This window comes from Aquila chrysaetos, chromosome 25 (assembly GCF_900496995.4).
Source record: "Aquila chrysaetos chrysaetos chromosome 25, bAquChr1.4, whole genome shotgun sequence".
NCBI classification, from domain to species: Eukaryota; Metazoa; Chordata; class Aves; order Accipitriformes; family Accipitridae; genus Aquila; species Aquila chrysaetos.
The window spans coordinates 4,368,429-4,381,790 of NC_044028.1; the positions used below are offsets into that span (position 1 = coordinate 4,368,429).

Sequence of the window (13,362 nt, forward strand, 5' to 3'; positions counted from 1 at the left end):
GGGACCTGCACCACCCCCCCCATGGCAGAGGACCCCCACAGGAGACCTGCACCCCATAGCGGACCTGCACCCCCCCATGGCAGACCACCCCCACAGGGGACCCGCACCCCCCCATGGCAGAGGATCCCCCCAGGGGACCTGCACCCCCCCCATGACAGAGCACCCCCATAGAGGACCTGCACAGCCCCCCCCCCAGAATAGAGCACCCCCCAGGGGACCTGCACCCCCCCCATGGCAGAGGACCCCCCCAAGGGACCTGCACCCCCCTCCATGGCAGAGCACCCCAATAGAGGACCTGCACAGCCCCCCCACCCAGAACAGAGCACCCCCCCCAAGGGACCTGCACCCCCCCATGGCAGACCACCCCCAGGGGGGATCTGCACCCCCCCCCATGGCAGAGGACCCCCCCCAAGGGACCTGCACCCCCCCATGGCAGACCACCCCCAGGGGGGATCTGCACCCCCCCCCCATGGCAGAGGACCCCCCCCAAGGGACCTGCACCCCCCCATGGCAGACCACCCCCAGGGGGGATCTGCACCCCCCCCCATGGCAGAGGACCCCCCCCAAGGGACCTGCACCCCCCCATGGCAGAGCACCCCCATAGAGGACCTGCCCCCCCCCAGCAAAGCACCCCCACCCCTAGGAAACACGTGTAGCTCCTCGCCCCGCCCCTTCCCCTCAGGCCCCGCCCCCGAACCCCCTGAACGCCCGGAAGGGGGCGGGGTCGCCTTGGAGGACCGCCCCCCCCCCCTCCCCTTTCCCCCCCGCCTCTATGGTAGGTTTGCCGAGACGGGACCACTCGGGCCGCCCGTCTCTCCCTCGCCGCTCTCCGCTCCCCGCCGCTCCTCTCTATGGTGCGGGGCGGTGCGGTCACGTGGGGCGGGCAGGCCGGAAGGAGCGGGGCAGCGGCGGCTAAATGAAGCGGGGCCGGAGGGGCCCGGTGAGTCCCGGTCGTGGTCGTCCGTTCCCGCCTCCCTTTCCTTCCCTCCCCGCGGTCTCGGTGCGGTCTCCGCGTCCCGGGTGGGGTGGAGAACGGCGGTAGCCAGGCGGCGGGGGAGGAGCTCGCTCCGGACACCGGGGTTCACGCCGGGGCTCCCCGCCTCGTCCCCTGGGCCTCACCGGCCTCCTCGGCGGGGGGGGGGGGGGGGGGGGTGTAGGTCGCTGCCCCCCGGTTGGGGTTCTGCCCGGCGTGTTCCCCTCGCTCAGGGCCTGGTCCTTCCCCCCCACATTCCCCTCAGGGCCGGGGTCGTCGTGTCCCCCCGTGTCCCCCCTCCCCGGGGTCAGCGGCCCTGGGGTCCTGCTGAAGTCCCGTGTGTGCCCCCCGCCCCTCAGGGAGGTGAAGAGGGTGAGGGACACCCAGGTACCATTGCCCGAGCTGCTCTCCGTGGGCTCTTTTCAGCGGCTCGTTTCAGGTACCCTGGGCTGTGTGTGTTTGTACCGGGGAAGAAAAATAGCGTCGGCTCCCGGAGCTGGTGGGGAAAGGCGGATGTAAGCTTGTTCTTCTCCTTTGACCCCCGTCTTGTTGTGGAAACACTTGGTGCCGTTGGGACATCTTGACATTTCAGGCATCTGCTGTGGGAGCTGCTGCAGAAAAGAAACCCAAAACACAGCTGTCCTTGGAGTTGAGAGATCTGTGTAAGAGATACTCCTCCTCCTCCTCTTCCCCTCTCTCTCTATTGATTTGAGTGCTAGCTCAGCTTGGTGGGAGAGAGCAAACGCTGGAAGCGCTAACGTACACGGCGTTTATATAACGGAGGTGTCCTATGGGTGTTTCTGCCTATGGAGCTGCGCTCGTTCCCCCAAACGGCTGGAGGGAGGTCGGGGTTTCACCGAAGTATTCCGAGACTGAAGAGCTGTAGCTAACTCCAGCGTGCGTGCGAAGAGAGGAGCACGAGTTCACCCAGGCAGCGCTCCCGCACGCCGGTTTGGGATGGGTGAAATGTAGGTCAGCTTAAAAAGTCACCGTCGTCTCGCGGATCCGCTGGCTTTGCAGCCACGCTCACTGGAACCCCTGTGCGGCCGTTGGGCAGGTAATGGCCTCTTGCGCCTGCGAGTCTGGCCCAGGAGGTTTTTCTTTTCATCTCACCTTCGCTTTATGACCTGAAGCGTTGTCTTCAAATATCTATCTTAGAGTCTTATGGAGAAGTACTTATACCAGAAACATAGCTTTCATATGAATAAGTTTAGGTGTCGATGTTTCTATTTAACTTCCTTACTGCGTGTCAAGCAAGATTCAGTTTCTTACGTGAAGTGTTACGGTTTGGTCACTGGTTTGAGACCTCTGATGCCTTAAAAAAAGAAAAGCTAATGTTGCTGCTGTGCGCTTTTATTTCCATTATCGAGGCGTAATGTTGAGGGTCTATAACTTGGCTGTCTGTGCGTCTTTCACAGCGTCTCTTCTTGTGTTTCTTTTCCAGCTTACTGACTGCTACGCAGAACAGCGGACTCTTCTTGCTGTATTTTGAGCAGCAATCCTAAAAGCAATAGCCAATTGCTGTGATGGCTGAAAGGCATGGGCAGCCTTAGTGTTAAGACCTATGAGCAGTCCCCTGTGTCTCTATTCTGTCTCTGTGGTGGTTGGTTCCTCTTTCTTTCAATTTCTGCTATCTTGATCAACCTACTTTGGAGCTGTTGCAGGTTTCCAGCGGTAGCAATGGAGGAGAAGGCAGGTGTCCCCCATCAGGTGGATAGACTGGACTTTGCATGCTCAATTGTAAAGTGTCCTCCTCCAGCTTCAAGAGAGGATGGCATGTGAGCTTTTCCTCTAGCGACCTGTTTGGAAGGTGAGGGGGGCATGTTTGAGACCCATCATTCTGCAGACTCAAATCTTGAGCAGGTTCTGGTACGTCCCTGTACAGGTACTGGGCTACAGGGGTGTGCAGCACAAACCATATGGTGGAACCCGTTTTCTTTAGGACTAGTAGAGTTGCAGGGACAGCGTTTAATTACAGAACTGTGGGATTTACAGCTTTAATCTGAGCTTTTCATTTCTAGGACGAATGCTGTGCAAAAATTCCACTGCCTTACATCAGGCCTTTTGATACTGTAAACATCTTAATAGATTTCATGTGCTGGGTGTCTGCATGGTGTGACTAGATGTTAATAAACAATCATCTTGACAGGAGTTTGTGCCTGGAATACCAAGACTTGGGAAAGGACTCAGACCCACTTCCTGAAGATCTGTAGAGACATTCAGCCCATCTGGTAGTGCTGCATTTTGGTAACGGGCCTTCCGTCTCTTTTTCTTTCCTTCCTAGGATGCTTTCCTGTCAGCCTGGCTTCAGGCATCCTTCTTGGGCAACTGCGTAAGTCAGGGCACGAATAACAGTTCCCGGAACAGCGGTTGGGGCAGGCTTTACTGATGATAAGGTACATTCTGGTTTCCAGCAGGATGCTGGCAGCCTGTTCCTGGGCTTGTGTTTCAGAAGCTGCCTCGGAAGTCCAGATTCCTGGGTACTCCATGCTTTGTCTGCCTGAGAATGCAGTGGGCGTTACTGCCGCCGGCAAGCTACGATTGCTGGCAGCGTGGCTTGTGCTTTGAAATAGGACACAAATCGCTAAAAAGTCCTGTGGCAAAAATAGGTGGAGCGAGCATGCAACTCCGGTGACTTTGGCACAGCTGGAGAGAGGCAGGAAGCATATCTCGGGGGCCAGGAGCTGTTTAGCAAGCCTGAGTCGCCCAAACCCAAGTACAAGAGACATGGAGCCCTTTGGGTGTTTTTTAGTGCCTGCTGGAAGAAGCTCCCATTCATTAATTTGGAATGGGTGTCTTATTTTTATTTATTTCTTTTTAAAGTCATTGTGAGTGGTTTACTGTGTCATAGCGCCGGCAGCTCGGCGCAGCAATGGGCGTCAGGGCTTGCCACCGGCTGCATTCTTTTCGGGACAGTCAGAACTGCGCCACTAATTCCTCTCACCAGAAGCTTGGGGTTTTTTTTGCACGTGGATTCAGTCTGGAGATATTTTAAGTCTCCATTTAAATTATTGAATTCAGACATCTTCTTAACTACTTAAAGGAGAGGCGCTAACAGTCTCAGAAGTCTGTGCGTGCACTAAAATAATAGTGTTGTGTATTGCCTGCCTTGGTCAATGGGTGGGCTTTTCAAGCTGCTACACGTAATGTCAATTACTCGCAGTAGGATCTACCCCTGGTGGGGTAGGTGCCTTTTTTTAATACAGTGATCAGTGGAAGGTGCGAGACATGCAGCTGACTTGGGACACTAGCTATCTTTCAGTAGCAGCCCAGGAGATAAGGTTATCTGTGTACTGACGTGGTAGTTCCTGTGTTTGAAACTGAGCTAATAACATGCTGATCAGCATTATTCTGAGAAGAAGTAGAGTAGTTTTGTTTTAAGCAGGTTACTGGGACAGGGAAATCTGGGAAATTGGGGGGGGGTAGGCAGGGAGAGCAGGAAAAAGAGAAAAAGGCCACTTAGCAGTGTCCTGGTGGCTTGGATAAGTTATCCTTGCCAAAGCACCAAGATGCGAGATAAGAAGGAATGCGTTACTGAGCTGGGATAATCTCGCTCTCAGCAGCCTTCATGTTGCTTTTATAGAATTTCAGGCTTATTTTGGAATATCTCAGGAGTGATGTTTTCCCTCTGGGTCAGTGCTTAAGAGCTTGCGGTGGTTTTAAATGCGTAACGGTCCTTGAGAAAGCTTAATTCCTGAGGACTAGAAATCATATTCCTGCTGAATGACACCTTTCTCCTAATTACCAGCGCTGCTGTGGTTCCTTCCCTGCGTTCGTGAGGGGAACTGTCAGTGCCTGATTAAGTGGAAAAAGCATTGGGCTTTGGGGAAAGATTTCATCACAGGGCAGCTGCTACCCCAAGTCACGATGCCATCTCATAGTGTTTCTGACCCAGGTCGGGGGAATTTAAATTAAGCGTGGCTTCCTTGCTGGCTTTAGGGGAGCCCAGCTCCTTTGCTGATGCCGATGGTGCCTGTCTGTTCACAGGGTGACTTTTGCAGGCTGTCATCGTTGCTCACAACGAGAAGCAAAGTTGATGAGCTGAAATAAATCTGGGAGCGTATGTAGGTGTCAGGGTGACCTGAAACGTTTTCAGTTGGCTTCTCAGGACAAGTGCTGTATTGCTCACACTCGGTCTGTTTATCTCTGTAAGAAGGCCAAGCTACTGTTTGCATTATTTAGATAAACATTTGGACAAGATCTGTAGAGGCATCATGTGATATTACTCTGTAGTATAAGGCGATCAGGATTTGTACTAGCTAGAATCTTTGTTTGGGGAATACCAGGATGGAAAACGGCCTCAAGTAATATATTTTGTCTAAATCACTTCTCACACAAGGCTCCCGTATAATGCTTTGTCTACACTGATGTGCTCTTACCAAGCTGTGGGCACTGTTACTGCTGTTTCTCAATAAGAGAAAGGAAGACGGTGGTTGGCTTTTGCAGCCTTTGCAAAACCAGAGTTAGGAACAGATTCATGCTTCTGCTTCCAAATACCATCCTGAAGACATGATGCATTTTTATATTTGATGGAACGGGGGAGGGAAACCTCTCTTGCAGATCATATTTGCTCGAAGGTACCTGAAGGCCGGTAGCAGAAGGAGCTCTTACCCACATACCGGTGGCAAGTACAAAATGTTGTTGGCCAGACGTGTTACAGTGGGATAGCAGAGTGGAACAGGCAGCGATGTTGACAGCTGCCCGCAGCAGAGCGGCGATGCTGCCTAGAAGACTTTCCTCCTCTCCCTGCTCTCGCTGTAGTGCACTGTAATGCAATTTGAGGAAGATGACAGCAGCAGCATAATGGGGAGGCAGGAAAAGAAGCTTTTTTTCCCTTGCAGGAAACCAGCAGCGTGGGGTGTTTCATACCTCCCCTGCTGCTAGGATTTCCAGCTACAGATGAAGAAGACTGGCAAGACCCATTAGCAGTAACTTGGCTAGCACAAATAGTTCATGTCCTCTCTATATTGTTAAACCGGAATCCTATTGTAGTGGAGCAGGCTTCATTGTGTATAAACTGGGAGGTGCCCTTGGATCAGCCATGACTAGCACAGACCAGCTTGCAACGGCTGGAATGCACCCCTGACTTGAGCACAGTGTCTGAAGAGTGCTCCTCAGCTTAATGTTTTTGTTTGTTTAGCAGTTTGTGGCTGCTTTTACTGACCCTCCATCCCAGATGGTTAAATAATCTGTTTGATGTTGTACTGCTGCAACACCCAGGAAAAGAATTTATATTCTGCAATGTGAAGGCTTAAACAGTGTTGGACACTTGACTGTGATGACTAAGGGGTAGGCACGCAAATTTGCAGCTTGAAAACAGTCGTGTCCTTAGCAAATGGTCTGATTGCAGCCTGTGTAACCTCCTAGCTGTGGCTTGTAGTGGTTTTTGTAGTCTTGCATATGCAAAATGTTTGTTTGCCTTGCGGTGAAATTGTTAGGTACCCTGCAGTCTCTTAAATCTGCATGACTGTGGACCTGGGGAATTAATGTGCAGTGCTTCTTTCCTTGCTTTTTAGCTGGCCAACTGGTAACTCATTCATTTGTGAACTTCAATAGGCTCAGAAAAGAATAGTGCTGGATGTGGCGCATCTCTAAATCTGGCCGTGATCCGATTTCACCGGTTTCAGTTCTGATGTAGTAGTACGCTTACCTCAAATACAACCCCTTTTCTTTTCTGCTATTTTAACATATTCTGCTTAAACCCTGCAATGGCCACTGCCACGTGGCGTGGATGAAGTCAGACTGGACAACTGTCATGAGCCTGGAAGGCTGCCCTCAGTTTCTGCTGCTTGAGAGCCTGCTTGCTGGGCTGGAATTGGTTGGCCACAAGGCTAACGCGTGGCTGCAAACAAAACTAAACCCAGTTTTACAAAAGCAGTTGCTGGCTGGCTTGAAAAATCTTGTAACAACTGGTCATCTGCAGTGCTTGAGCAGTAAGGACATAGTTACTGTTCTTCAGATGGGTTGGTGGCAATCCTTCCGTGCAGCAGTTGTTGGGTGCGTGTGCTGGTTTTGGCTGGGATGGAGTTAATTTTCTTCATAGCAGCTAGTATGGGGCGATGTTTTGGATTTGTGCTGAAAACAGCGTTGATAATACAGAGATGTTTTAGTTATCGCTGAGCCGTGCTCACACAGAGTCAAGGCCTTTTCTGCTCCTCACGCCGCCCCACCAGTAAGGAGGCTGGGGGGGGCACAAGAATTTGGGAGGGGACACAGCCGGGACAGCTGACCCCAACCGACCAAAGGGATATTCCGCACCATATGACGTCATGCCCAGTATATGAAGCTGGGGGAAGAAGAAGGAAGGGGGGATGTTTGGAGTGATGGCGTTCGTCTTCTCAAGTCCCCGTTACGTTTGATGGAGCCCTGCTTTCCTGGAGGTGGCTGAACCCCTGCCTGCCGATGGGGAGTGGTGAATGAATTCCTCGCTTTGCTTTGCTTACGCGCGCGGCTTTTGCTTTACCTGTTAAAACTGTCTTAATCTCAACCCGTGAGTTTTCTTGCTTTTACTCCTCTGGTTCTCTCCCCCATCCCACTGCGGGGGAGAGTGAGCGAGCGGATGCGTGGTGCTTAGTTGCCGGCTGGGGTTAAACCACGACAGTGCAATAGGCAGCTTTTTTTACTCTTTCCAGCAGGAATTGGTGCAGAGCGTGGACTTGCTGCTCAGGTCCTGCGCGTACCTTACAAGGCTTCTATCGGTATTTTACTTGCAGTACTTAAGGCATTTTAAGACTTGTTTCACTGCAGAGTGAACCTGGCCTCTTGGCCCAGTATGGCTCTAAGATGACTCTTGTATGTATTGAAGCCCTTCAATTGAGTGTGTAAAAGCATCTTTGAAAGGCGGTTCCTGATCTTGGACTAGGGGCACGTATAGTTTGAGTGCTAGGTAGGTATCGTCTGTGGTTGCATAGTGTCAATTGTTAGGCTGCAGCTTAAGATCTTCCCCCTTCTTGCAGTTTATTTTAGCATCTGATTTCTGTTCTCCCAGTTATGCCGTGGTGGATGTGTGAGGGAAAAAAAGTATCTATCTGAATCCCACAAAGTTTTCCAGGGCGTTTCTTTTCAAAGCTGTAACAAATGCTGGTGAGAGGAGGTGACAGGCTGTGGTGTGGGAGTGTGACCGTCTTAAGCAGGTATTGCAGTGAAACCCTTCTTAACATGAAGCCACAGCTTCTGGCCACCGCTGGCCACTGACCTTTGAAATTATGGCAAGTGTGGATGCTTAACATGGCACAAAAAAAAGCGTACGGCTGTAATAACCGGAATACGTGACCTGTGAAGTTGTTCTTTTTGGAAGTCCCTAATTCTGGGATGTTTGACACCTAACTTTTAAGTCCGTGCTTCTGAAAGTACTGTGCAGATCGGCACAGAAACCTTCCTTTTTACTAAGGTGGGCTACAGCAACAGGTCAGGGTTTTTTTCCTTCTGTGCCACCTCAAGGTCAAGTCTTAGCTTTTTATATTGTCAGCAGCTTTGTGAAATGAGGTGAAGTGTGCTTCGCAGACTGCAGCCATCCTTGAAAGCGAAGTTTCTTGTGCTAGGTTCAGGTCACATTTAAAATAAAATTTAAAAAAATTCCCCCTTCCTTTCCACACTTGCTCCTGCTGGTGCATTATATTTTTTTCTGGAACATAACTTCCCAAGTACAGCTTAGATGTTTGTTTCTGGAGTTGCTCTGCTGGGCAGCAGCTTAACATCTAGGATGCCATAGCAACCTATCAGTCCTTTGTGATTTTAAGTCTTCTGGCTGTTACTGCAACTAAAACTGACTCTTTGTGCTTTCCAGCCCTCTTGACTTTGGTCTAGTTAGTCCCTTGCTGCTGCTTTTAATAGCAGTTTGCTGGTTGTGCGCAGCCTGTCTCTCTTCTTTTTTGCTCCTAGTGCGCCCTGCAAACAGGGCTGCAAGCGGAGCAGGCTGCTGGTTGCTCATCTGTGTGAATGTCAGTGCCATAGCCTGTCCCACGGTTACTCGAACCAGCAACCTTAAACTCCTTTATTTCTGTTGCCTCTCCAGTGAAAAATGGTGTTAAGACGGTAACCTGAAGGTTCCTGAAGACGTGCATCCAACTTGTTAAATAACTACTTAAAAGGTTGCACTTGGTTTTCTTTGTTCTGTAATACCTTTTAAAGGTGACATTCAGGATCCCTTAAAAAAAGGAAAGAAAAAAGGAAAAAAACTACTAAGGATTTGGAGAGGAAATGCTGTGTCCTTTCCCCTGGAGAGCTGTATGAAGTACAAGTAACAGAGGAGCACTCTCATGTACATCCTGGGGCACGTAGGGCATTTCTCTTGTTCTTTTCTGTGTGGCCGCTGGGTTGATGGGGAAGAGAAGGCAGTTGCAATTAGCATTATGTAGAGCTGTAAGAGGAATGTGCAGCACCTGGTAGTCCATGGAGTCCGCTCTTTCAGACACCAGTGGATTTAATAACGGTGCTGCTCAGAGAAAGGAGCCTCTGCCCCATTCTCTTGGGATACGCGTGAATTTGGGGCAAGAAAACTGGAAGTAAAACTCGCTCTGGAAGCAGCAAAGCTGCAAAATACATGGTTTCACGTGCTCTTCCGTTTGTCCCCACCCTTATACCACAAAATCAGAACAAAACAGTTCTTTAAAACGATGGTTTGGGAGATAGGCTGTGAGCCCGAAGGGATTGGTTTTGTGTGTATGTGCTGCCGTAGCTAAGTGCTGAGCTGCTAGTGTCTGAATTGTTGCTTGAACACGAAATGCCAAGCTGGCACCTGTGTTTGTGATGTGGGAAGGAGGTTTTGGATTTGGGGGATTATACCATATGATCTTGCACGTGCCAGAAATCTGAGGCAGGCAGAGTAGCACCCTTTACAGGAGCTAACTGCAGAGATGTCTCTTCCTCCCTCAAAGCCTTGAATTTTCACTTTGCTCTTAAAATGAGCTGCTCAAGGCAGTGGCATTAACTCTCTAACCAGACTTTGTAAATTTAACTTTTTTTTTTTTTTTAAGGACTCAATTTGATGGGGGAGGGAAATGACGGATCCAAAGCTCCCCACCTCTTGTGCAGAGCGTGGTTTTTTGCATACATCAAAATTAGCAGTCTCATGCTGGTCAGAGAGGTGTGATGATATGGAGCCCTGTTATTTAGAAGAAGGACTAACGGGGGTTGTGGGAAGGCACTGAAATGACCAGTGGTTGACCTTAATGCCAGTCATCAGGGAATAGCTTGAAGGCATCAGAAACTTTCAGCTGAGTTGAATTAGTAGTTGCCCATTTTTGGAAAACACATACATCTCTTTGAAAACAGTCTTAGATTTTGTAGAAGAGCTCACAGAGCAGAGATTGGTTTTGCTAGGAAAACTGGTATCATTGTAGGTGGCCAGCTGTTAGATGAATAAGATAAAACTGGGCAGATTTCTTTCCTCTTGTACTTTGTGTTAATAGCTGGAATAAAAATGGAGATTGGGTATCTAAAAAAATTATGATTAAGTGATACTGTCACCTTAATGGAATGACGAACTGCAAGTGACATTGATTAGAAGTTCTGTGATGTACAGACAGTCGAGATGTTTCCTGTAAGTCCTAAGTTGACTTGCAAAATGGGCATAGTTAGGGATTTGAATCCATGTAATCCCTAAAAATCTGCTCTCTTAATTGCTCCTGACTAAGCAATTTTCATTAGACTGGAGCAGTGGCACATAGATGTAGCTCGTACCCTGTTAATCCATAGCCTCTCTTTTCAAAATATCTTCTGATGTGTTCTTGGTAATGCCGTTGACTGAGGCTTGACTGTAAAAATGCACAGCAGAGCTCTGAACAAGGCTACAACACACCGTACAGGATTTTAGTAAAGCTGGACAGCCCCGTGTTAGTGAGCTCGTAGTTTGCTTTTCGTCGATGCAGTGATCCATAAGCACTCTGCAGTTACCAAGAGAGCTCGCATCAGTGCTGTGCCTTGGTGGAATGGGCATCGCTTGCTTTGGTGCATGTTTCTTCACAGGGCGGCTTTTCTTCTTGGGTAAGAGAGGGTGAGGAATTGGGAACTTCTGTGAGATAACTAGAAGTTGTGATTGCTGCCAGAGAAACTTGAAGACCTGTCCCTCTTGTCCATCTTAATAATGTTCTAGCCTGGAGCACTGCTTCTGAAGACAGTTATGATGCTGGTGTGGCTGCAGAAATAGTGGCCGCTCTTCTGAGGTATTTTCTGAACAATGTGTGTGTTGGCCGTCTTGTACATATGGGGCAGTAAACATTCAGTTTTGATTTATTTGCCACAAAATGCTTCTAGTGTTAAGTGGTCTTATGTTTTGGTGTGACAAAATCAATTCTCTGGCTTTCAGCAGAACTGTGTTACCTGGCTCTTAATGGAGAAAAAAATGTTCATCAGTTTAAGTTCCTTGATTTTGCTTGGATCTGAGGAATCCTGTTGTCTTCTTACAGGGTGTACGTGTCTGTCTAAAATCATTTGGTAAACCAAGCCAGCTGCTAATGTCTTGTGAAACAGTTTTAAAACTTACAAGCAATTCTGTTCTTAAATGATGTTCTGGTATGTTGTTCCTCTTCAGCACGTTAGGGGTCCAAAAATGGGTGGCAGACCTGTATGGATGCAGTTGCCATAAGTCTACCCCTGTTCTGTTCTCCTATGAGGAGCTTTTTGTGTGCTATCTGTAGCCGGTTGTGCTGTTTTCTTAGCAGCAGACGGAGCCGCTGCTGGAAACCAGGTTGTCTTGCCTGCGAGCCGCTGCCCACACATTCCTATCTTCAGGAGGCCAGGGGTAAAGCTTTTGGGCCGGGGCCAGTGCTTTTGTTTTGGCGTGGTTTTCCACTTTTTGCCTGAGCCGCAGGCAGGCCTCCGTGCAAACCTGCTCAGGAGAAGCCGTGCTGCAGGTCCACATCTTAACCTCTGGCTTTATTCCTTTGCGAGGTGCGATGCAGTGGCAGTAGCTGCCTTGTGCATAGCAAATAGGACTTGTTTGCGCACAGCGGTTCTTGTTGGGCTTATGATCAGGGGATTTCTAATTTTCGGTTGGGATGATGCCGCTTAACACGATCAACCGCTGTTAAACTCTCCCTGCTTTTGCGAAGTGACTGTTACAAGGAGCAGCCCCCAGCAAATCGTGAACCCTTTGAAATGTTTCAATGAAATGCTTGACAGTTAAGTCGGGGTGGTTTATTTCCCTTCTGTTGTGTGGGGTTTTTTTGTTGGTTTTTTTTTTTTAAGGGCTGAATTTTTAGCTTTTCATTTTGCTGGTTGTCACAAGCCATGCATTATTTAAGTAGCTTCTCTTTGTTTTAGCAGCTTGAAACGAGCCAGAAATTCACCTTGCTCGCAGGCTACCAGCAGATGCGTTTGCTGCCCGCAGGCAGAAAGTAGGAGTTGATGCTCTTCTGTCAATGTAGGTGAGCAACGGTGGTGTTGCTGGATGGGGGAAAGGCTAAAACACACAATGATTTGATGTTGCTGACATCTCTTTCAACTTGCTCTTCCCCCCCTGCTCCCCGTTCATTTGGGATTTCAATTCCTACCTCCCCTGCAGTGCTTTCTGTCTAGTCCTGTTGCCTTGAGCTAGAGCCAGCGAAGAGCACTTTGAATCTAGTCCCGTCTTGGGTATGTGGGAGTTCAAGATTTCAAGTGCTGTAAGTGGGGGGGAAAAATATGTTACACTGTGTCTCAGAGGGGGTCTCCCCTTGACTGTTGCTTTAAATTCCAGCACTGTCTGAAGATGCTCTTTGCAGCACAAATGAGAGGTGGAAGGAGCGGATTTGAGTTCTGCTCCAATTACTGCAGTCCAGAAATGCCTGCATATACCGGGAGTTTAAATATATGTACAGTTCCGATGCTTGCTATTTTTAGGCTGGGCTAAAAATATGTGACGTGGTGTTTGCATGGATTTTGAATGGGTTTTGGAAATCCTTGTGTTAGCATTTTGTGTGCACCTGAGACCTGCTTCACCTCTTAGCAGCTGTTCCATCAACTCATAGTCGTGGTTAGGACCAGTGGTTTTGTAGATTATAGTTTTTGCATGTATGAGAAGCTTGTTTGTAAAGTACCAGTGACTTCAACTGTCAGTCTGAGATCTAGTCAGTTCAGAGAACAGTTACATGTAAGTTCCTGATAGTCTCTGATTTTTCCAGTAGCTGTTCTGTTAATGGGTTCTTCTCCTCTCGAGTTGCTGTAGGAAAAACCTTAACAGGGAGGATTTTATTGCCTGTGCAGTGAAACTTGGATGTGCAGAGTCATGAATACATGGAGTAATGTGGAAAACAGAGGGGAGATTTGACGGAACCGTGTCTTCAGCATAGCAGTCTTAACTGCACTGTCAGCGGGTGGCTTCAAGGTCGTGACAAGAGTTTTGTGTCACCCTAATACTGTATAGGGATTCAAGTCCCAAGTCCAGTTTCTGTGCTGTAGTGCAGGCGGTA

General features: G+C 49.2%; 1 protein-coding gene across 4 annotated transcripts in view; it reads left to right on the top strand.

The window, feature by feature from the left end:
* Positions 1 to 766: 766 nt before the first annotated feature.
* Positions 767 to 13,362, top strand: part of RNF216 (ring finger protein 216) — an 82,086-nt gene continuing 69,490 nt past the window's right edge. Inside the window, exon 1 of one of the 4 annotated variants that reach the window (XM_030002017.2) lies at positions 767 to 940. The gene's annotated coding sequence lies outside the window, so the exon portion shown is untranslated. Of the gene's footprint in view, positions 941 to 967; positions 1,636 to 12,235; positions 12,340 to 13,362 lie in introns of those variants that run through there. The other 3 variants (XM_030002020.2, XM_030002018.2, XM_030002019.2) reach the window with 3 other exon arrangements.